Below are 25,503 nucleotides of genomic sequence, written 5' to 3' on the forward strand. Positions count from 1 at the left end.
CAGAAAACACCTTCCTCAAGTGACACTCGCGAGAAAGTTCCCTTCTATACGGAGCGGGCATAAACGTTGCGCAATTTATTTGTGCACCGCTGTACAACGGCACGAGTCCAAACAAATCCCTTTCTCTAATCGAAGTCCGACGCATTGCGTGACTTTTACCACTAAACCTTTGTAAACTTCTCAACTCTTCAAAGTATCGCCGATATCCAACTCAAGGAGGTTCGACGATGAGTACGTACCGTGCCGGTATAGGTATCAAGAGAGACTCCTCGACCACCCGAATGAAAAGTTTATAACGCTTCAAATCCCGTGACTAATTCACACCGTGCGCATTCGCCCGTCAACGAGTCCGAACTTTGGACAAAATTATGAAACCGAGAACTACCCAGCGACGTCGACTTGCCGGTGGAATTTTTTACTTTTTTTTCTTCTATCGTTGGTTGCATCACACCGACACTTCAAGCTTGATGAAACACGTGAAAGAAATTTTTCGTTTTCTTCTCGGCGGTTTTTTTTTTTTTTGTCTTTCGGTGTATTGCGCAGCAAATAATGCAGCGTTCAATCGTTTGCTGTAAGGAAATTTATGTCGCTTCTTCGATGCGATCCTTCATACGTATTTCGCAACTGCCACTTGGAGGAACTGAGCTGTTAAGTTTCCAAAAAATTTTCGAGCACATCCACGCATTAATTTTGTAATTTGCGTAGAGTTTTTTTTTTTCTCGCATTAAGTGCGCGCATACTTTCACAGCTCGTTGCTGCAGAATCTTGCCATTTCATTTGTTTCTTCTTTATTTCGGTATAATAAACTCACCGACTTCGGATACATGACTGAGTATAGGCACCTTATGTAACCGACTGATCGCTGTCTGTCGCGGCTATACGCGCTGTACACTCTGATTACGTATTAACAATTCCGTAATAATTTTCTTCTGTTTGAAGAACATTGGCACCTACGTAATATTGCGCCAACGTATCGTCGAGATTTTTCTTTCTTTAGACTCGGGACTCGCTTTTGCACATCTCTTCCTGGAAAACAAATTCTTCCCCATATTTGCCGGTGGAAGAAAGGAGCCGAAGAATCCGTGCGATCGTGGCAAAAATTTCTCGACTCTAAAACCCACTCAGTTCGGTAAGCTCGAACCTGAGCCCGTCGCTCTTTGTTCATCCAGCTTGTCTCGTCAGGTCGTAGCTTATCCTCTTCGATGAGCGAGAGGCGCGTGCTTTCAGGATACCTGCATATCCATTTGTCTGTACCTCAGACTCTGAGTTTGGAGCCGTCACGTTTATTTTCTTAGGGTCGACGGTGTATAACCTAAAGGCAGTGTAGAACTTTCCAGAAACGTTTGCCGGATGGCTGCATGGCTGTGGCGCCGTCTGAATCTCTTCAAAATTACTCCAGAAAGAAACATTTCGATTACTAATTTTTACTGTACGCCCTAGTCGATTTCGACGTGTCGTATATATCGCGAAATATCGCAGTCCACGTATTTAAAACGCAAAATTTCTTTATTACAGGGTGGCTACACACCTGAAAAATCTGGAAAAAAACTGAAAGTAACAGTTTCCTATCGTGGGAATTAAAGATGATTTTTCGAGGTAACAAATTTCTTTTTTTTCGTTGAGAAAACAAATTCACTTGAACTGATTTTTCTGGACATAATATTCTTCTTGAATTCGAATCGAATTTGAACCGAATATAGAGTTAATACGCCAAACGATTTAGGTCTTAGATCCTGGAAACCCTGAAATTTTCATGGAATTTTTTCTCCGAAAATTTGCGCCTACCTTGCAAAAGTATCTTCCTCTTCATAGTCCATCACGTTTCCCGCCTCGTGAGTAAGGCTTTCGCTGGTACTGGTCATCAATGGTTATCTGCCGGGACCTTGAAGTCATATTAATCCATATCGTTCTGTCACTCGAATATACCTAGCGGCCTCCTCCTCCTCCTCCTCCTCCTCCTCCTCCTCCTCCTCCTCCTCCTCCTCCTCCTCCTCCTCCTCGAATATTCCAATTATCATTTGCCCAGTCGTTCGTGCCGGTTCACCGGTTGATCGATCTGGCGTTCTTCGAGCCAAGCGCTCTTCCTTCCCCTATTCGCTCCGAAAATCTCACGACTAAAGAGTTTTACCGAAAATATTTCTATTCTTTTTTACCGCTCTCCTGAAAAGGAATAATTAAAATTTTAACGAACGTCTGACACAAGCAATCAAGCCTGCGGGAAAACGTGAAAAATCACCCTCTCGACACGGGCTTTGGATCCGTGTTGCGAGAAAATAGGGCTTTGACAATCGTTTTCCGGCATTCTATAACGCGTCCAGAGTTGCGCAATGTTCAGCTCCGAACTGCTCTAGCTGCCACACGATATGTTTACTCCGGTGCATCGCGACGAACTCAATTTTCCCCCGTCGTATACTTCTCGTGTTCCAGGTGGTCGACTCCTGTTTTTCTCATGTCAATTGCGAGACTGTCAGAGATACTTCCGCAATTGTGGCTGCTGCTGATGCTGCGAGAGTCGATCGATACCTGTATACCAGGTACTTTTACCTCCTTCCTTTCGTTTCTGACCGTAGTAGGTACTTGGATCGAATGAAAAGGGTTCCGTTCATGCGCCGCAAATAAACTTCATATCAGTCGCCTATAACATACGGAAACGGAGCCGAGGTAACGGATAAGTGACACCGCGTGCAACTGGCGTTATACAAGGTATCCATTATATATATCATGTGGCCCCTGTACGCAGATGTTTACGTGTTACGGGGTACCGTATTATCAACATTACGCACGAGTCGTTCTCGTTACGTCTCTTGGATGAAGCAAAAATAATTTTCACTTTCCCGAAACCTCAATTTTTCAACATCTTGTAGAAAGAAAGCATCATTTGTGAAAGAAAGCTCACGTGGCGAATGATAATGGTAGGTAATGTGGGGAGAGCCGTGTCAAAAAGACCCAATTACCTTACGCCTGTGGTCAGCTTTTCTAGCATCGACTCTGACGTCGAATGTGTTACGCGCGCGTTCCTTGTAACGATGCACAGCAGCCTCTCTTCGTCGTTGGATCGTTATTCCTCGTCCATGCACCATTACACGTGTACAATCGTAGGGACACCGTGGCCGCCATCCAGAGCATTTCAGGTTTTCAAACTGGTCGGTCAGCTGACCAGATAACGGTAATACAATGGCGTAGAACTCGACAAGGTCCGGTCACATGGTCCCGACGATCGTTCGTTGCGTGCAACTTGGGCTTGGGTGTCCACCTTTAGGATTTGATCGAAAGGCGGCGACATGCGGGTATCGATGATGCGATTGTGACTGTTGCCGAGCAATTCTACGATCAAGTGTGTCGTCTGTCATTCGGCTAACCAACGTCACAGTAATCGATTGACGCCGTAATGTTATTTTAGCTCTTGGTAAAAACTCGCTTCCGTGACACGGAGAGTTTTCCAGACGGATGAGCTCGATGCTCTAAAGTTCTTAATTCGGATTTCGACTCTAGACTCGGAAGCGAAGAACGCATTACCATATTATTTTTTTCGACAGCCTTGTAACTTTAATAACTTATACGGTTCTTGATCTTGAATCAATGACCTGTATCTTTTATTAGATGGGGCAAGGTTTAATCTTCAAACGATCGTTAAACGTATTATGTGAAACATGAGACTGGAGTATTAGTAATAAATGATGACTGTAGACTATAGAGAGAGAAAGAGAGATAGAGATAGAACGTTGTTTAATTTTTTGCTCTTGGATGTGAGAAAAAAAATCACCTATTTCTAATGGCATCAACTTTGACTTTTAATCTTGCTCGTTGAATTATTTTCTGCGTCTCTTCACGCGCAGGGTTCTACCTTTCGTTTTCATATCCGCGTTTATACGGTTTTGGTAATTTGGCAGTCAGACGAGCTACACAGATATTATTATTATACAATACATACGTATATATGTAGGTACACAACAGTCACTGAACCCGATCGATCGGTGTGGGTTATTTAGAGACAAGACGATGCATATTTAATCGACAGAATTTCGATGCCTTGCGTCAATATTGTTGATACGCCGATCAAATATACAAAATTGCATAATTGATTATCGCTGCCTAGAACGGTGGTACGGGTTGTACGTTTACCTGTTGCGAGTGCTGATTTTCATTTTAGTTTCTCACATTTATCGCATCCCAAAATGTAAATTGCACGTTTGATAAATTACGCGTCCAATTCTTCGTTTTTACAAATTCGTTTTTTAATCAACTAGAACGCATGCGGCTTATCTTAATATTCCTGCTTTCGGAACTCTCGAGAAAGAAAAACAATGTTTGTCGTTTCGCTCAACGTTTGCGCTGGCCTGACAATTAACATGTTAATCTGTTATGCCGAGACTTATCTGAGGTCTTCGGGTGGCACGAATTACACGCGACAAAGACCGAATCGGTCCGCGTCGAAATGTTTGTACAACATCGGTTTTTTTTTTTTTCATCTAGAATCTGCTGTTCGTTACGTAAGATTGCAGCTCAACCAGAACTCGGAGTCATAGTCGAAGCTTACGGAATAAACTCGATGTACTAATTTTTTTTATAAATATTCCTGTAGCAATAATTTTTTTCTTTTTCCTCATATTACTCTTCCGTTCAAGTAGGTCTACTTTTTTTCTTTGGATTCTATCCTTGTTTTCTTGCTATTCCAAATAGATGCGAATTCGGTCACGATATCAACTTTATATTACTTATAAATGTTTTTCGCAAAAAATACTTAAATTTATCTAACCCAAATAATAAGTTGCGCGGGTGGTTGCTGATCATTTATCACGGATTGAGTAGCCTTTGCGGAATGGAGATTATACGAATCGCATTTCGCACAAGTCGTATTTTATTATTCAACCAGTGATTTTCCTCGCGTATCGTTGCGCACCGTTCGATCAATCGATGTTAAAACGAACTTCAAATTGATTGACCAAAGCACCGACTAATGATCCGCGTTTCGAGGTTAATCTCGACGTGATGAAACATAAATTGACTTTATACCGATGGATCGATAACATAACGTTATGTAAACATAGGACGGTGAATTTGGTAACAGCTATTGCCTATCGATCGACGCGCTGTTAAATTTCTGAAAATGGGGCATTTTATCTGCGTATAACCGATTTACTTACATATACGAGCATTAACCTTTCGTCGTAAGCTTAATTACAATATTTTAGTATGTAGACAGGTGTATAATAATAACACGTATACGAATTTTAACAGCTGATAATAAAAATCCTGCGAGATAGCAGACGACGGGAATAGATGGATACCTGAAGAATATGTATATACATATTTTGCCGCGGCTCGACGTATCGATTAAACGATAAAACGTAAAAGAAAAATAAGAAAGAAGAGTATAAAAATTGCAAAAAATTGGATTTCCTTTTTTTCCCACGATTCTTGCTTTACGGATGTACGTAAAAAGGTATATGTATAATTCATGTAAGTATAAAGGATTCGGGGACGCGCGAGTGTTTGCAGATATGACAAATCGGGGACACCGCGTAATTGCAGTGTCGGTGAATATATTGAAAATTTAATGGATATGTGTTTCGTAAAAACTTAATTATTCCGATAAGTTGGCAATTGAAAATTTCAAGGTTTCATATTTCTCTCGAATTTTTATCCGGTTTTGTCTCAGGCGCGTAGAAGGCACAGCATTTCGCATACCTGAGCTGGAGATTATATACGCGATCTATATGTATTCATACCGCGCGTATAATCTACTAATGAATTCATGCCGTATCGTTCGTTTTTATGATTAGAAGATTTACTGCAATCACGTTATTATACGCGTAGTATAATCTTATACACCGCTGTAACGACTTTTGCTCTACGTATAAGTGTATAATATTTCCAGTTGGATTCTCTTTGATTGATAAGATTAGAATTATTTTATAATCTTCCGACACGAGCTTCCAAGGATCTCTGGAATTGGGTCACTTACCTTATAAAGAAATAATACAAGCCAGATTGTACTCAACGCTCTATAAAGAAAAAAAGTTTTTTTTTGTCTATTTTTCAACGTCACAGCCTAGAATTCGAAGTGTTTCGTATTCTCCTTCCGTTCTGTAAAAACCGGCAATTTTACTACGGAAAACTACATTAACGTGTCTCAAAATCCTTGACGTCCACACGGCTGCAAACAAGTCACGCGTTAAAACAAAAAAAAAATAAATAAATAAATAAATAAATAAATAAAAAACAAATAAAAATAGAAGCAACGTGAATCTGAAACGCGTATACATTAGCGATGTGTGTAAATCTCCAACATATTATAATGTTATACTTCGAGGTTCGTCAATTAATTTGAATATCTCGAGGTGAAAGACCTGATCAGTATGGAATATTTTTTCAATGTCAGAAATTTGTTGTTTAATCACCGGTGATCTTTGCTCTGGATTTTCGTATTATTACGGATACCTTTTCCGCGAATCATTATACTTACGTCTACGGGAAACGTAATCGGAATGTCTATGGTTCGATTACAACCGTAAGCTCTGTGAATCGTCGAGCGGAAGCTCTCTGACCGGGAAGCATGCATGTCGGTGGTTAGGAGCAGACGACATTGCGGCGGGTGGCGTGTGACGTGTGGCGTAGGCGTCAGAAGTTCGAACCTCTTGGCACGCGGCAAACCTGACAGTCTTGTCTTGGACACCGAGACGGTCGTTTCTTTTCCGCGACGGAGAGGAGAGAGCGTGAGAGTGACGGATGCGCGAGCTCCACGTGTTTGCCTTGATCAATTGACGAACGTCGCGAATACAGCAAAATCCCGAAAGCTTTGCAATTTTATTTCAACGAATTGAAATTAGGCTCGTATATGTCGCATCGCGGTTCGTCGATCCTTGTGATTTGGAAACGAAAACACGGCAAAACTGATGAGGAAGATTGAAATCACGAGGACCAGTTATTTGCAATCTCGTATTTCCTCTTCTACTGTAAAACCGACTTCTTATCGATTGCCGTTAGTGGTTTGTTTTTTTCTTTCTTTTTTTATATCGTGGTTTTTTTTTTTTCCTATCCCGTATTCAATCCTATCGTCCTTGCTGCCTTGTTTGAAACTGAGTTTCAAGTTTAGGCCGGTGACAGTATAACGCTGGCGGTTGTGCGATGGTGATCGAAACTGTGTCGCTGGTGAAATTAACCTGACATTACACTTTCTGAACACGTCGTTGCAATTAAACATTGTGAATATCGAACAAGCTGCTTCGTTTCTTCTAAACCTTGTTGAACTTTTCTACTCCCTACAATTTCAAGTGACGTGTATATATAAATACATACATACATATATATATATATATTTATTATATGTATATATATGTATACATATCTGTACTCATCGCGTTAAAATATCGACTAAACCGCGGCGAGAATTCCTTCGGATAAAAGGGTATATAATATAATATCATTACCTCTTGTCTCAAAGTGGTGCGCGAAATTTTCTTTAGATATAATTACCGTGGAAAGTGACTTGAATTGAAAATGTCGCCGAGCTTTCAACGCTGCAGACTATAAAACGCCTCTGGGGAGCTGTGGACAGCACTCATAAAAAGTAAGTCATATATAGACGTCGTAAAAAGTTGATGCGGTATCATTCAAATTCAATTTTACAACATTGGAAAATCCGTTGAGCCTGTCAATTACGTGCGAATTTCGAATATCGAGACTACAAAGAATATCTCTACCCGCGCTGTTTTACAAACAGTCTGTTTACAGCTGATGGAATAAACCCGGTCAGCTGTTTGCGTGTAATAACTGCGTCGCAATCACAAATCTTACATGTCGTCTCGCAATAAATAATTAAAGCGATCGGCTCGCGAGGTATTTGGCATATGTTATAATGATACGCTATTTTCAATCTGACAAGGCGCGTTTGTCTTTCACCCTTATCAGAACATTATCGTATCAGCTGTTTGTCGTTGGCCGATGATTATCCGTTAATTTTAATCATTTTTCATCCGTCTAATTAAATATCTCCTGCGATAAAAGAAAGTATCTACATGTATACGGGATACACAATCTGTGTAGTATTGTGTGTTGTATCTGCACGAATCGATTACACGGGTTCTACGCGAATTTTGAACCTGGGTTCTACATGTCAAATTTTCATTTCTTCCACGTAAATATAAAAGAAAAAATAGTTTTATCGGATAAAGTTTGTTTTTTATTTCAACGTGCTGCTACCTGCTGTTTTATACCATCGACCAAAAACTTCAAGACTTTATAAGATTTCTTAAATTAAGATTTTGCTTATTATTCGACGTATAGAATCAAAATTTATTCATTTAAATATAAGCTCGGCAAAAAAAATAAAATAAAAAAAAAATAAAATAAAAAAAACAATTAAACAAAAAATTTGTGTTGACCTGTGTCATTTGAACGATATGGTAATTAGTCTGCGGCTAGCGGAAATCGTGGACATATCCTGCCCGACGGCCTTATAAAAACCCATCTGATTGTGAGGCAATTTACAGTCGCCATTGATTGCAGGTGAAGGTCGACGCGTTGTGCATACGCGGCTGTAATTTAGTAAATATCCGTGAAAACGATTTCCTGTAACGCTTCGTCGTCGTCGGATTTCACGGTTGAATCGAATAAGAATAAGAATGAGGAAGAGAGGCTGACAGCCGATATATTTCGCGCACTCGTAGAGGCGATGAAATCTGATACACGTCGGGCGAGGAGGAGGAGGTTGTAGATCGCAAACGGCGAGAGCTATTGTCGAGTAAATGGAAGCACTTTGTGCTCCTATTTTTGTCGATTCGACTCATGCCCTGATGCCTCGGTCTTGCAACATCCATCGGCACTATCGCATCTCCTGCGTAACTTCTCACATTCATCCAGTACTCCATAAGTATCGACTTTTTTACTCAGACGTATTCTTCCCTTGCCTGTCAAGCTTCATGGGTGTAATCAAGGAACTCGCATTACCCAAATTGAATTGTGGAAGCTCGCCCTGCGGTGAGAGAAAATTTCTTGTTTGTACAGTTCTGTAAGAGCGAGAAGACGTTGACTTTCGTTCAGCGTCGCAGGAAACTTGGCCTATATCTTGAAAATAGACAATTTTAAATTGGCTAAGAATTGCGTCCTCCGTGCGTCACGAGATTGATATATATATATGTATGTATGTATGTATATAAATATATGTAGTTTTGGAATGTTGAGCTGATCAGGCTCGCATTCATAAGCTAGTCGTGGTTGTCAAAAAGCTGTCTTGAACGTTTGACGAACAAGAAAAAATTTTTCAAATCTTGCTCAACTCAGGTTTCAGTCGGGGAAAAATTCTGCAAGTCGTGACGGTAAGATTCTTTCATTTGAGTGACCGTGACTCAAGTCACGGATGCGGTTCTTGCGGATAATAATAGCACTTACTCTTCTTTGCAACTTTCCTGAATCGTGTCCAGAATTTGCTGCGAAGCACGATCAGCGCTGTGAGTAAAAAAAGTAGGTTATAAATCTGCACATGAGCCATTAGTGGACGCAGTTTTGAAGAGGTTCGTGAGTCAGGAATCAATACTTTTTTCTTATTTTATTACGAGATATGTACAGGATATTCAGGATTCGTCGAACTCACGTATTTGCAGTATTTGCTACGAAGATTTTCCTGAAAATACAGATACAAAAGTACGGTCGTAATTATAAACCAGTTGAGCCTAGGTATCGACTTTTCGCATCATATCACTTGAAAATCGTTGAAAATTTGATAAAATTTCATTCGAGGATGGTTAATTTTATTGAGAAAACTCTATTCTCTGCCATACAACAAAGTCCATTCTTTGTTTCTTACGAACGTGGCGTCGGTAGTCATTTAATTTTTCAGAACTACAGTGATATTGATTTTGATTAAAAAAACAGCAATGTTAAATTTCCTATCAATAAGATTTTTTTTTACCTTTCTTTAAACTGATTTTAAATGAAAAATTGATATCCAAGCTTTCGGTAGCAATTTTAGTACTTACTTGTATTCGATTTATTTAATAAAATGATTTCGAATTTGCGTAATTCCCAACGTTCAGCCATTTTGCGATCAATTTCACGTAGTGGTATCGAATTCGGACTCATCAACTTCGCTTCGATCGGTTTTGCACCCCTTCTCTCTTCACTCAGCGAGTAATGTTTGAGCTGAATTTTCCGCCAAATACTTGAAAAGTCCACGTCGTGCCCATCGTATAAAATGGAGCAACTTCGAAAATACGGGGTTGGTGAGAATGAAGAACGAAGCTCTCAACGCGTTCAATTACCTACCGATTTCTCCATTAACGTGATTGGGGAAGAAAGGGGTTCGACTGTACCTCCTAAGACTTGTTGCAATTGGGCGTGTCGATGTGTACGACGGTGGCTTTTTCACACCCGCCTCGAGAGATTTTTCTTGCTTCTTTAATCTCTTCTTTGCTTTTTTTTTTCTTACTAGTCAGAAGTAGCTTCAATGGAGCCTGCATATAAATGGGAGTAAATCTTGAACCGTTGAAACTGGTCCGAGGCACGTAACGACGTTCAATCTGCAGCTGCATAGACTCCGAAAATTAGTAGGTATTGTACGAGGCTCAAGTTCGTAAACATTAACGTCAGTGAAAATATCATTATTGTACAATTTTAGAGAATGACTTTCAACGAGTTGCCTTTGCAAAATATGAGTACATTTTATTTATCATGCTTTAGCAAATTTTAGACATTCTTACAGGAGCTGGTTAACGATTTTTCCTTAATATGTAGCGTTACAGTAACGGTACTAATTTCAGCCTCGTTCAGTAATGAGGCTGAAATCGGTAACGTTATTGCGATGGTTCCCGCTTCGTTAAAATCGTTATTCCGCAATTTTAGAGATGTTTGAAATGCAGCAAACCATAATAATCAAGGTAAAACATATTCATATTTCGAGAAACTTGTTTACTGCAAAGTCACTTATTATAATTTCTGAGTAGTGAACTTTACTCCGAATGTTTCATTGCGTTAACGTCACTGACTTCAGTTGGCTCGACGACGACTGTTTGTGCAACGGAATCATATGCGTATGCACAATATCCGTGCGAAATGGAAGGCCGATACACGTGTGAAAATGAACCGAAAGCTGGCGTAAGGACGAACATGGATGGACGCATTATAGCTGTGACACACGCCTCGATATACGTAATCGGTGCTTCGAAAATCATCGCTGCGGGTGTGTGGGAATACCGTGTACACACACTTGTACAATAATTATAATTGGTGCAATACTTGAAGGAAAAATAATGTTGGAGTTAGTAAAGTCATAGCAATGATTCACGCTGAGGAAAAAAACCGCCAATTCGCGTTTTTGTAACTGTTTGAAATTCAATGCTTAAACCGTGGGTGAAACAAAACACTCATATTTTGCAGTCTTAGTTTCTTAAAAATCATTGTAAAAATAAAAAAAAATTGTGATTTTTTTCAAAAACATATCGCTGCCGCGTTTACTCAATCGCAGGAGCGTATTATTATAACTGCAGAGAACACCCAGCGCGCTAATGTCGAGAGTGTTGAACCTGCGATCGATTTTCAGAAGTGCCTACATACTCGCCGTCTGTGTTTTCAAGCCTATGTGGATTGACCATTCCGCCCCCGCACCGGCAATACCTTCCTCCCTCCGTCAATTTAACAGCCTCGGCTTAATTTCTGAGCCGTTATTCGACACTCGTTACCCTCGCCGCTCCAAAGTCCTGAATATGCACGTATCAGCGCATATTTAACCCCGCGACTTTTCACTTACGAAATGTCCGTGTCGACATCTTTTCATTTTCAGTCTTGTTTTTTAAATCAGATTCTTTCGCCGTACACTCGAAAATTTTGTGCTATCGTAATGTTGGACTAGAGAAAAGAATCAGTGGTAAATGTTTACTCGTGTAGTTGTGTTTAGCTAATTACTCCACAATTATATTCTAGGTTTTTTCGTTTCTCTTCATTGGCGGGGAGTTTGACAGTCGTTCTTATTCAATTATTATAATTTAATATAGCCGATAGATGTCACAATCGTAAGTGACATAACGAGGCGTTACCTTCAGGCGGACTAAACGTCACTCTTCCTCAATTGAAGAAACGGTAAAGCACCGTCGTCGTTCTCAATGGTAAATATATAAACGCGTGGGTTTAGCGGCTCTCTTTGCAGATCGAGTCGTCGTCACACCTCCCGAATTTTTTTTTTTCTTACATATATTAGGGGTGTGCGGGTACTGAATTTTTTCGGGTCAAAAAATCCCGAGTTCTTCGAAAATCTCGGTTTTTGAAAGTTTTCGCTTTTTGAAAAATACCGGGATCTCCAAAGGGTACACAGATTTTCGAAAATTTCGGACTTGTATCATTTCCGAAATCCTGGACAATCTGACGGACAATTTCGTAGCCGTTTAGAATTACGAGGTTCTATTCTCAAAAAATCAGACTAGAGGCTCATCGAAAAATATACTATCGAATTCTTTCATATCTGCTTCATCAGTACGTCATCGCAAAATAATTTCATTATAGAACAGTAGGAGTGTGAAATTCTCTGGGATGGGTTCGGTCAAATGGATTAATTTCGGGTCGGGGTACTCGCAGATTTCGGACTACCCGGAGATTTCGGGATTGCCAAAAAACCCAACCCGATGCAAATCCTACCTGAACCCGAGATTTCGGATACCCGCGCACCTCTAATAAATATAATGTATGTAATGTAAAAAATAACATGGAAAAGAGTTTTTTTGCTTTTGGAAATTTAATAAGTCGTTAATGAATATATCGAAAATAATTGAAAATATATATTTTTGTACAGAATTGAACGCTCCGCAAGAAAAATTGGCTGCATAAAATTCGTAAATGAAATCGTTCATATGTTAATTAACGTTCAAAGTTTAATCAAACTTAATTAACAAATGAACACTTTCATTTGCGAATTTTATGTATCAGAGCTTTTTTGTAGAACGTTAAATTTTCTAAAAAAATACACAATTACTATTATTTTCGGTATATTCTTCATCGACTTATAAAATATCAAACGGCAAAAAAAGTTTTTCACATGTTATTTCCATAAAATACTTTTATCGCAAAACGGACATCTTAGAGTTGACGTAGAGAGCTCAAATTTTCAGGGAATTAAAAAAAAATTATTTCAAAGCGTTTAAGCCCCTAGGAGCATAAAAATTCAAAAACAATCCTGTTAAGGACCATCTTGATGAATATATGTATTATATATAGTTACGTGGCATGAATGTTATTCATCTTTTTTCTCTACAGTATTTTCCTCCGTTTTCTTTTCTCTTGCCCCACATTTCGAGTGATCCCTGTAACTTTTTCTCGAGCCAATAACATCGAAAAACCTCTTTCTTCAAGGGCTGACGGTATTTAATTATTACCTACTATTTTAATCATGGCTGCGGAAATTTTTTTTTTTTTTTTAATCGCTCTTCCAGACAGCTATACGAAGTAGCTAACAATAAGACTCTACGTTCAATTCAGTTTATTTCGCACAGTTTCCAAGATTCACCTCTTCTCATTTTTTATACAATTTACGTACAACCGTCTTTAGAGATTTGTTACCCTTAAGCTACGTAACCAGGTTTATAACGACGCGCGATTCTGTAATACGTTTAATGTCGTGCAATCGAAGAACAGCATAGCCGTTTACTATCATTTTGGAGGTCTCATCGAGACCGAAAATGTATTTCACCCGTCGACTGCACCCTTACAGCTTCTGACGGTTATTTATTAATTTATCACAAGGGCTGTCTGATGGCGGAGAATCTCTTAACATGGGACGATACTTCACCCACTCTGTCGAACCTGTCAACCCTGTGCTTCGATCGATCTTACACGATTCCCCTCGAAACGTGCGTTTCTGGAGCGCCGAATATTTCTTCCCATAAACCGAACAGCCTACGTTACAATTTATGTATACGTGTAAAACAAATGGAAGTGTCTACCAATTTCCATATTTTTTTTTCATTCGAGAGAATGGTGGGCTTCGTGTTCTTTCGCCGCTAATTGAAATTCGTAACGGTGAAAACCTGCTGACCGCAGGATGGAGAAAAAAGTTTTGTTACTTTACGGCGTGACTAGGTAATGAATACGTATATCGTATTATAGGGCAGCTCCTTATTCAGTGGCGACAGACTTGCAATTATCTTTCATTAGACTCAATAATGAACGGCGTTAGGGAATGAATTGATATTTTTCAAACCGTGGCTCGGTGGACTCGATCGAGTTTCTCGAGTTATTTATATACGTTTTTTCTAATTTTTCTACAAAGAAACAAAATTTTTTGTTCGTTGTTGAAAAAAAGCTCACTTTAATCGTTCAATATCTTAATTAGACGTTTGCGTATTTCAGAAGCATCGATAAAGAAGCATTGGAAATAATGTGAGAAATAAGTTTTTAAAAAAACTGTTCCAACAAACTGTTAATAATCGAACAGAGCGCCTCACACGCCAGACTGAACGGAATTGGTTCTATTGTTCAGGCGCCGAATAGCTTATACAGAGCAATAGTTTAAGGCTGTATGGATAGGTCAAGTCCCTCTAACCGATACTTGAGCATGGCAAAACCAATAGCATTGAATCTGAGTCTCGCGTTAATCTCCAGAGCTATTAAAGTCGCGACAGTGTAAGTAAAAAAAAAAAAAAAAAGTCACTTCCGCTTGACCGAGAGAAGCCTTGATTCGACTATAACGTAAATACATTCGTTGATATAAAGTCTAGTCACCTCAGTCTCAAGGCGAGCAATAATTTTGCCCGTATTGAGAGAAATAAATAAGGTGACGTATAAGGAGGAAATGTAAATAAAACGGAAATACTGTTTCTGCACTTTAACGTGTGTGATTAAAGTTGAAAAAAAAATCATGATCTATAAAATGTCTGATTGCAATTTTTATACATCGATTTTAACATTTTATGTTACAGTTGTGCAATGAAACGTGGAACGGCGAGACGGACGAACTTTGACTTTTACTGAAAACAAGATCAAGTAATAAAGATTTACATACGTTCAATTGTCGAAGCGTCACTTAATTCACGACCCGTTCAATTTATCACGTACACCTGCAGCCTGTATATTACGCGTTTCTTATTCCGCATAATTTTGCCCATTATTTTTTTGCCTTTTTAAAATATACCCGCACAGGTGTATCTGTGTAAAATACCGCAATTTACAATTCACCTTCAAACGTGTAAAAAATACAGTTTCTTGCGTTGTCCGAGAAACAAACGTACCCGATATTTTCAATCGTTCGTTGAAACGAACGTCACTCATTTCACGCACGTTATTAAATTCTTTCTGTTATTATGCTATTGCGTACTGTATATCAGCTGGGACGCGTGTAATGAGATTTGTCAGATTGACACGACTTACCATCACCGTCAGTTTCATACAGCGGTGTCCGTGACCCGAACTCGTATCTCTTGATTATGTACGTCGCGTGGAAAGGAAGAAAAAGAGAAGACGAAAAAACAAAACAAATAAATAAATAAACGAAAAATACTACACTCATTTGGCAAGGGGTTGTGTACGATCACAGAATTGCGAAAATTTACAAGAACAGCAGTTGTTGCGAAAATGAAAAAAAAATAAATAAATAACGAAAAGAAAAGAAAAGAAACGAGAAAAAACGTCGTAAAATAAATAGCCAACAATCTGCGTTCAAGGTCCGTACGATCAAGGCTAGACTACGACACCCGTGCATGCCGACGGATCGCCGCTTCGAGCCGAGGACGGTGAAAGCTCGCTGAATAGCGAAGAGATAGGGTGACGCGGCCTTGCTGATATTATACAATATTGTCGGTTTCACTTTGACGTAATAGAGCAGGACTCTAACGACCCAGAAATTGTGTCAACCAGCCGACAATCGATGTTATTATACAAACTCGTATCGAGGAGGGCACCAGGAAGCTTCCCCCCCCCCCCCCTCCCTCTTCCTTTCCTTCGGATCGGAAACTCCTGATGGGTGCTAAAAGACATTTTCAAATTCCGGATTCCGAGAGAAAAATGGTAGTATAATATAGGCGAAGGAATTAAAATACCGTCAAACTTATGTGAATGACTTGATAAATGTGAGTGTGATTTACTGATTTATCGGCACTCGGGTGCCGCACATAATATTTGACAAATTCACGGGAAAAGAATTGTTATTTGTCAGATAAATCGACTCTATTGGTGCGCGTTTACGGTATGTATTACGGTAAATAGTTTCTAGTCATTGTCAGTAGGGGGTACGAGAAAAATAGAAAATCACTACGGACTTGTTCAGAAGTCGAGATGTAACGACGAATTAAAAATCCCGTAGGTCAAAAGCCGATAGTGTTGAGCGATAGGAAAAGTATGTCAAGGGGGCTGAACTCGAAGCTTTTTTCCAACGCCGTCGTTATCGAATCTTCGCTTACCGGCGCGGGTAATCCGCATCTCTAACGGTCGCACGATATTGAGTATCTGCACACGACACGCATCGTTTCGTCTCAGAAATGATGTAATTTTTTGAAAATTAGGAACCTGGAAGTGTAAGAAATAAAGCATGAAAAAGGAAGGAATGCCTGTCGTCCAATGGGAGATACGATGCTTTCAAGGGTGCTGCGTAGCTGATTCGCAATTCTAAACGATTCGACCGATGATGGTGCGGCACTCCGTTTCTGCACTCGCCATCATTACTGCAGCAGCCAAATGCACGTTCCGCTCTGAAATGAAATTCCTCACGATCCAACGTTTCTCCATCGACCCTCACTGTACGATCCGCAGTTTCTCTTAGTTCCAGTTGCTCGCCACCCCGAGTATTATGGATTTGAGAACGCATCGAGCAGCGTTGTCGCTGCTTGTAACTGCCCCCATTGTTTGTCAAAGTGCACGTCGAACTACCCCTGCTGCAGGAAAAGAGCGGTAGTTATGATTACGTTTACGAATTCGGTTCGTCAACGTTTTTGCGTGCAATGTATGTACATTTTTCATTTCGGCCGGATAGAATTCTCGGACTGGATATTAAATTCCTCCGGAATAAACGTAACGGGACGAGTAAAATAGTATGTCTTTTAAATATTGTGAGATCAAATGTTTCGAACGAATCTAACGCGAAGCGAAACGCACCGTCGTTGCGTAAACTGTAATCACGAAATCCATTTCGAAACTAACCGGCTGGCGAAAGGTGTTCCAATTGCTCTTTCTGGCCGTGAGTGAGCTCCGTACACATCCAGCAGCAGCAACGGCAATAATCACGTACGCGATATAATTGCATGCGAGTCGCCAAATCGCGAAAAGTTACATCGCTGATCCACGTCTTCGGAAATAGCTATATATATGTATATATATGTATGTATACCATACTGTTCCACTCTTCTTTGTTGGCTGATCTGCGGGTTTTGCTAATGTCAAATAACAGGTTTTGCCACTCGAAATTCTTCCGTTCATACATCACCCGTAATATGTGATTGCAGAATTGTAATCGCGGATTATCCTGTCTCACAACGCACAGCCAGCGATTGTACTTAGTCATTTATTTTATTCACATGTATTTCTCACCTGTCGTCGCTCTGATCAGTGCAGGTTTGCAAAACTACGTAAACGCGTTATAACCTGCGATACATTATGCAAAATCTAACGAAAAATATGCTCGATAACGGTCAGTAAGCCATTCCCTCGAAGAGGAACAATTGCTTGTTTCTTCAAGGTCGCAGAAAACCGAAACCGCCCTGATTTCGCAAAAAATTTCGAGTTTTATTGTTGAGTTATCGTCAAACTCTTTCGCTTTCGACGTGTATACATTAAAATTTGATTGGTCCATAAGGCGCTGAACGAAACGAGCCCGATTTGTCAATTTCACAGGTTTTCAGATGTATCCACGGTCCTTTGAAGTGCGGGTGATTTCGAAACGCCATTTCTCGAACTCGGAAGTTTCACTCGAAGATCACTGATGAATTATTTTTTCTTATTTCCTTTCTTTCGCGGTTCAGTCGAATTAAAGCCACCCTGCTTTGGGACTACCGACATTACGCGGAAAGAGAAGAAGAAAAGGTTGCGCCGAAGCGGCAGCAGCATACGCCGAAATGCTTATAAGCCGATCCTCTGATCCTCGTGCAGCTCAGTAGCTCGTTTCATCCGAATTTCCTCCGCCACTGGGTGGTGCATTCATGATCCTGCAGGGGATTCTGCCGGTTAAATAGCTTCGCACGGATATGTTTGTGGAGACTCTGTACCTTCACCACACGTGCATCGTGTACAGCTGAATAGATGCCTCCGGTGTAATTACACCTCCGGAGGCAAACATACGAACAAGACTTTTCTGCAGGTATTGACTAGTCTAGCTTATGGTGCTGTATGTTTATACGTATACGTTTACACGGTGTATCATATATGTATATATATATATATATTCTCCGCGAATGCAACCCGTGTTTCAAAAGAGAGCTCGGACTTCGGAATACCTGGTGGCGCATAAAAGCCATTGACGACGAGGAGAGCCGCCGGTGGTATTGCAGGGAGTTTCATTGAGTCACTCAACGAGGAGGCCTTGCTTTCATAATTGCGCAATGTCGCGATATGCTGCAGGCCAACACAATTGCAAGATGGGAACTTCAGAGTGAGGGGGGATCATTGCTGTCGAAGGATATACATTGAGGTATTGCTTACGTCGCAAGTTGTGCCGTTGCTTGCCGGGAATACCAAACGCTCTTAACAACCACACCGCTTCTTCTCTTTTGACACACTGTCATTCCCAACGACTTTGCCTCCTCGGTCCAACGCTTCTTATATGTATAACATACTGGCACAATTTAATGCGCTGCACTTGTTCTAGTTTCGCTCTTTGACCCATATAATTAAATATGTACAAACAATCGTCATGCTTTACATGCGTTCTATATCAAACGGCCATCGTCACTCTTTCGCAACGTTACTCTGTGTCCGTCTGTGCCGTCGCGGAGAGTCGTTGGGTCGTTAAAATCGTATTATCAACTATGATTCGACTAAGGTCAGCCTTATTCAACGGAAGCGTTGTTTAATATGCGGTGGACAGAGGTGACAGTCTGTCGTATATTTCATCAGTGGTCTTGGTGACAAATTGCGTGTATTGACCTCCTACTTATACTCTATGCTTTAGTCGACTTGCAATCGTCTTACCGAACGGATATTCCGGAAATTTGTAGACAATGCTTATCAAATTTGTATTGCACTTGGCTTCGGACATTTATTTTTTCTTTTTTACACACAATAAAGCAATTTGTAGATAATGCGCGAAACCACCTGTGTAACAGCTACTCTTCTACTCACAGTCAGTAATTTCCTTCCTTCGTGAACTTTGACGAATTGAGCAAAACCGTGCCATCGTGTAGTTTGGAATCTAGCGCAACAACTGAAAATTGCAGCTGCGGCTGAAGCAGCTGCCGTTTAAATTACGAGTAAAACATTCGTCTAATGGTCGTGGTACGTTAAAAAAACGTCTATACCTACTCGATAAGAAGTAGAAGATGAAGCCGAAGCAGCGGTCAAACTTCTTCACTACCTTGTTCGAATAAACGTTAGAACGTTCAGCTGCTAGTTCTGGCTGCTGGCTTCAGCCTCGTGAGTAGAAGTACAAAGTTATTGGGAAACGTGTGAAATACGGTTATGCGGATAGTTGTGGGTAAAAACGTTTGGTCAGAGAAGCGTTGTGCAAACGTCGTTCACGTTTTTGTACTTTTGGCATATATTCGCTCGTGTACTTGAAAGTAAATTTCATTGACATCGTTTCACGCCGCGGTATGGAGCAAACTACTTTGGCGCTATATACGTGCCTCGAATCTTCGACTTATCGTACGGACAAAGATATATTCCCGTACAGCTGTTATTTCGTGTTACATTGTTCTGGTTCTAGCAACACGCGTTTAGGGAACAAGTGTCGTCACGTCATGTCTTGTTGTTACACCGTCTGTCAGACATTCGCGGCACGTTATTGAGCTGTAAAAATACTCGTTTGCGTCAACTTATATACGTATTCAAACTAACGAATAGAATTCAATGCCTGTTGAAAAGTTCGGTTTCTGCATGCGAAAAAGATTCGTCGTTCGACTCAAAGTTCGGAAATCTTTTTCCGCTGACTGTTCACGCGTTGCAAAACTTTTTATCCGAAGTAACACGAGATGGCTCGAAACTGTAGGTACCTGTGAAATTTCTGTTGGTCATATTTTCGATTTCGTTATGTCGTTGGCGGATTGTATTATCCAACCTAACCGAGCTGTCTTAAGGCGCGGGTATTGTTCCCGTGATATCATTAGTTGGAGCACGTTGTCGGCATCCTGTCTCCGCTTGTTGACTACCGTATACGAAAACTTGTCAACTTTGTCACAGAGAAGTTAGTCCCACCTGTATGACGTTCCCGGGGATCTATACTTGCAGAAATTACCGAACGTCAACTCCATTATATACATAGACAAGATTCTACAGTCGACTTGTAGAATTATCTATTTGTAAAATGCACGGCAATATAATAGCAGTAAGTCAGCAAATTGTTACTAACGGGAAAAAATGATGTCTTGTAGTTACGAACGTAGATATGTTTTGACATTTAATTTCGAATAGTATGTCACATTGTTATACCGCGTCTCGTAACGACGGAAAATTTTTTAATTCTTTCTTCCTTCGACCTCGATCGAAGAAAGCAGCGTGGGTGTTATAGCTGTGTATAATACAGGAATAAGAAAGTTCCACGCCTGTTACCTTCGCACCTCATGATCGGCATGCCAATTCCCCGGGTGACGTGAACCGAATATTTTTTCTCATCGCCCTTTTGACGCAACGACGAAGACTACCCCGGCACCGGCGGTTTCGGCATAATTTTTCGTTTACCCAAGAAAATTCAGGGGATGAAGTATAGGGAATATCATTCCCGGTGTGTGTGATACGCTTCCGCGTTTATATACGCCGTAAAGTAGGTTGACTCTTCCGACGAGGGGGGAAAGGAGCCTATAAAACGCTGACACAGGCGGCAGTCGCCAACTGAAGAAACACAAGTACATTACCAGCTCAAAGTGCTTTGCAGGTACCGCGCCACCCACTGTCGCTAATACTCTCCACCTCCTCCTCCTTGTCGCAGAAGGTAAGACGAAAATGCAGCGCAGATCAAGCCGAACGGGAGAAACAGAGATGAGACGAGGAAAACTAGGGTAAAAAAAAGAAGGAAAGACAGACAAACCCAGATAGAAAACATGAAGAGGGCGCTGAGGAGGGAAAAGGACTCGAACACTTCGCGGATGTACAGAGTCACCTACCCTTCTTCTTTTTCTTCTTCTGCTCCTCCTCCTCCTCCTCGCGTTCAACCCCCTTAAGCGTCGGTGATAGGGGTTTGAGGAAAATTGTGTCAGGTTTAAAACTAGGTCTCCCTTAGCCTCCCGGTGTACGGTACGTTGGCGGACGTCTTACGCCCCCGTATACATATAATATACGTGTATACTGTGACACGGTACTTTACCGTCGCGACGTTTTGTCTGAGGGTTTTGGCGCCTGGAGCCCTGTACACACGTACAACACATACAGCCGCGTAGCTCGTATGGATATGGATCTTTTCCCGCGTCGACGACGACGATGCTGGCGCCAAACGTGAAACGAAGATGCCGAAAAAGTGGGGGAAAAGTGGTGGTAGAGAGAGTTTTATTGCCTGGGTTATTCGTCTTATTCGTCAAAAACCTTTTTTCCAACTCCCGGTCGTACAACGTTAAGGAAAATTGCACGATATGTGGAAAGCTGTTGAGAATTTCTGTACAGGTGTGCACAATATCCGACCGACCGACGCTTTTCTGCGTGTCAGAACACCATTGATTTACAGCATGAGTTAACATTCCGCAGATGCGCCTTGGTTCTTTGTCGCCTACTCGGCCGTTACGAAATGTTGTCCGGTGTTACGATAATTTATGCTTATGTACGTTGATATCGGTACTAATTGTTCTGATGATGACGTCTGAAACGCGTCAATAATTAGGATTAAACACGTGGATTTACGAGACTCCGAATTGTATCGGCTTTACAGGACGGAGTATAATATTCCACTCCTACGTTTAATCTCGCTCTTTGTTTCGAAAATAGATATTAAACTATGCCCACTGTTGTAGAAGTCTCGCTTTCTGGTGCTGCTGCGGCGTTGTGAGAATCGAAACGACGTTCCCGGTTCAATCAGGCGTACACGAATTGTTTGCTGTACGAAATGCGGGGCGCATTGTGTTTCAATGCGCCACGTGCATGGTGTAACCATCACGTTTCCATAACGCGCGTGAGTGATCGAATTTTTCATAACGATGTTGGAATCACAGCTTCGACCTTGTTACCGTGAATTAACGACCGTATGGAGCTACTGGCTACATATTCCACCGTACGTTCTCGTATCGTCATGAATAACGCTATGCGTGAAGAAAGAGGAGAGAAAAATGTTAAGCTGTGAAAAGTGAACGTCTCTCGTTACAGGCATCGGTAATTCGCTGGTCATAATCTTTATTGAACAAAACCAAACGTCACGATTTCACATTCTATGTCAGGGGCTTTTTTACTTACATTTACTTTTCTCCAATCACGTGATTTCCCCCCCCCTTTAAGGAGCTAGAGGGGAGAAGGGGGGGGGGGATACAGCTTGGGCGGTCTAAAATTGGACCTATTTTTAGATTTTTTTTTTAGTAAAATGAAAACAAATGGTGCACTTTCAGTTTCAGAGATTTATTTTTTTTATAGTTTCAAGAACATTTTAGAATTTTTTTTTTATTGAAATTAATAGTCAAATGGTGGCATGACGCATGTAAGTAGCGAACGACCACGTTGTCAATCCGGTAGCGCGGATTCAATTTCTATCCGATCGACTTTGAAATTTGTACATAATCTGTGTAACTTGTTTATCAATTCAAGCTCGTGGCTAGATTTTTGAATTTCAATCCCGACATTCTTTTATAACAATTTTATGCAACAATTTTTTGGTCGATGAATGAATTTTAATGTTCATAATTTTATTTACTCGAAACAAATTTTTTTTTAACATTTAGGCTACGAGGTCGAACCCAAAAAGGTGTTTTTAATTCTGAAAATTTTTTCTATTTGTTGTAAGTCGGACAACGATGTCAAGAGATGAGCCACCGCGAAAGCCTTCGAATTTGGAGCCAGTCGCTACTTAATTATAATAAAAAAATTTCTAAATGTTTTACAAACTATAAATAATAAAGCCCTGAACTAAAATTGCTCCAAGTGTTTTAATTTTCTTAAAAAAAAGCTCCTAAAAATAAATGTGATTTTTTCTGTTATCGCTACAAAATATCGCATCATCGATAGTATTTCATTTCCAAAATTTCTTCACGTCGTTATTCAAATCAGCAGATGAATCGACTCGAGCTTATCTGAATGTCAGATTAGTCGATTGTTTATTATCGAGTGAGTCAGTTTGTTTATGCGGCTACAGAAGCATTATAAGTTAGGTATCTACAACAAAAGCTGTTTCAAATGTTTTCTCAATCAGTCGTGGCAATTGACGTTCCTTGTCTCTTTGTCCGTAAAAACGCGTATCTGTGCGCCATTATCTACTCAACATTATTAATGCATATATATATATATATATATATATATATATATATATATATACATGTTCCACTCGAGAAGCTTGAAACGAGAATAATTTCTACCGCACCCTGTATCTTAATTTTTCTCGAAAAGCCTTAAGAGCGCCGATTGTGAAATAAATCCTCGTTAGCTGTATTTCGTTTAGTTACGTTACGAACCGAGGTTCAACGGGTGGGAGTGAATAAATCGTTGTGCAACCAGGCTTGCTATACAAATCGATCTTTGTTACACACATGCGGCAGACCGTTTCCAAATGATGTTTCGCAATGATCACCTCCTGTCATTTTGTGCAAACTCATGCATGATTTTACCACCGGGATACAAATTTTTGCTTATAAATGTTTCTCACGATCTTACCAAATCCGTCTTCACATATCAGGCTATAGGATTCCAAACAAATTCAAAGATAATAAATAAAAATCAGATGTTTTTGCCTCTGGAGCACGTGTGTGTATATGTATATGCAGGACAGTATTCCACAGGTGCTGGGATTCTTTACACAATCCCGTTTCGAAAGATCTGTTAGACATAAAAGTTCGATGGCTTGATTCCAAAGCTTATTTTTATTATACACGTGTACGTATACCTAGAAATTATATATATATATATATATATATATATATATATATATATATATATATATATATATATATATATATATATATATATATATATATATATATATATTATTATTATTATTATTATTATTATTATATAAACACAGTCGTGGCATACTATGTTCGGAACTTTAAATCTCTCAGCCTGATTCTTAGTCGATAGATACACATCAGCTACAGGTATTTACTTTTATCAATACTCGCTCATTTTATAGTATGAGGACTGGTTATTTTTTCCTGAGAACAAAATGAAAACGGATCGCTTTTTTTCGGCTATAAATTTTCGAGAAAATATAACTGCCGCAAGAGACTTCTCGATATTTCGTATCAAATTTTTCTTCTTTCGTCATGTTTAATTTGTACATACAAATTACTCTTTAGGCATACAATTGTATCGTATATTCATACAATCAACGTATACTCATCCTATGACGTGTGGGATATGCATAATGCATATATAACGTAGCCGGAAAAATGACTCGTCCTCGTTTGAGATAAATGAGTGCTTTTTTTTTTTTTTGTCGTCATTTCGATACGCTTCAATTCTTGTATGAAGTTTCATCAGAATGTAACATGTATGCATATGTCAATTTACTAAACATTTTAACGGATAAACTGACAATAAAGTTAAAAAAATTTCTACATAGATACAAGTACACTTCACATCGTAGGTATGTAACGTACTCTCTACTCCGTTATAACTAGAAGCACTCAGCGTTGATTAATTTTATAGCGTCATTTGAAATACGCAGGTATATACATGATCGTATGTAATGTGTATGCATACATACTTTAACTCAAAGTTAATTAAGTGCAAAGTCAACTCCTTCGTAAAGGCGGCTTAACTCCGACCGACTACGGTCACGGATTTTTCCATAATAATAATGACAATAATAATCGAGGTCTTGCATGTATGTCATGCGGAAAATATTAAAGAGCTAGAGGTTCGTACGAATAGGATAAGAGACGAACGCTACCGCTGTGTGATTATAAAAATATCGCTGAGAATAAGATAAGGAACAAGTATGTATATATATATACACACACACACATTATATTCATACCCTTGCATACAAGTATATATGTATACGCATAAGCCATAAAGAGAAATAGCGCGGAGCGTCATAATATCAAGACTATCGCTCGATCTTAAGAAGCTAACTTCATTCCATCACATTCGCTATACAGGGTACCCGTCCCTCGGGCCGTTGGACCCGTTCTTTATTCCCTTATCTCTCCTGGTTCCAACGTCGCTTCTCCGTTGTTTCTTCGTCCCTTATTACGCAAGGGACCCTCGAGGACGACGAATAACGCTGCAGAATCGCGGCTGATGAAATAGACTCGA

At 40.0% G+C, this 25,503-nt stretch overlaps 1 protein-coding gene and 1 long non-coding RNA gene across 3 annotated transcripts in view; both read left to right on the forward strand.

Annotated features, from left to right (window-relative positions):
* Positions 1-25,503, forward strand: part of LOC124292632 — a 134,026-nt gene that overhangs the window by 12,293 nt on the left and 96,230 nt on the right. The gene's annotated exons all lie outside the window — the stretch shown is intronic.
* The window catches only part of LOC124292633, a 28,732-nt gene continuing 9,910 nt past the window's right edge, over positions 6,682-25,503 (forward strand). The window contains exons 1-2 of one of the 2 annotated variants that reach the window (XR_006902522.1): positions 6,682-7,570; positions 10,430-10,544. This is a non-coding gene — a long non-coding RNA (uncharacterized LOC124292633). Of the gene's footprint in view, positions 7,571-10,429; positions 10,545-14,900; positions 14,965-25,503 lie in introns of both variants that reach the window. The other variant, XR_006902523.1, reaches the window with a different exon arrangement.

Source organism: Neodiprion lecontei, chromosome 1, assembly GCF_021901455.1.
Source record: "Neodiprion lecontei isolate iyNeoLeco1 chromosome 1, iyNeoLeco1.1, whole genome shotgun sequence".
NCBI lineage: Eukaryota > Metazoa > Arthropoda > Insecta > Hymenoptera > Diprionidae > Neodiprion > Neodiprion lecontei.